This window comes from Mastomys coucha, unplaced genomic scaffold (genome assembly GCF_008632895.1).
Source record: "Mastomys coucha isolate ucsf_1 unplaced genomic scaffold, UCSF_Mcou_1 pScaffold5, whole genome shotgun sequence".
Lineage (NCBI taxonomy): Eukaryota > Metazoa > Chordata > Mammalia > Rodentia > Muridae > Mastomys > Mastomys coucha.
The window spans coordinates 12,003,689-12,003,893 of record NW_022196911.1 but is presented as its reverse complement, the minus strand read 5'-3'; positions in this window follow the sequence as shown (position 1 = coordinate 12,003,893).

Below are 205 nucleotides of genomic sequence, written 5' to 3'. Positions count from 1 at the left end.
AATCTCTGATCTCTATGAATTCAATGATACCTACATAGTGACTTCTAGGCCAGCCAAGGCTACATAGTATGTCCTTGAATACCAAAGTAATAGAAACAATACAATAATATTAATATTAATAAATCTGAAAAATTACACTTTGAGCCTACAAGTAGATGTTCAGGAAAAAAAAGTGAACTATGTGCATCTCTTAGAGCAAGCAGTA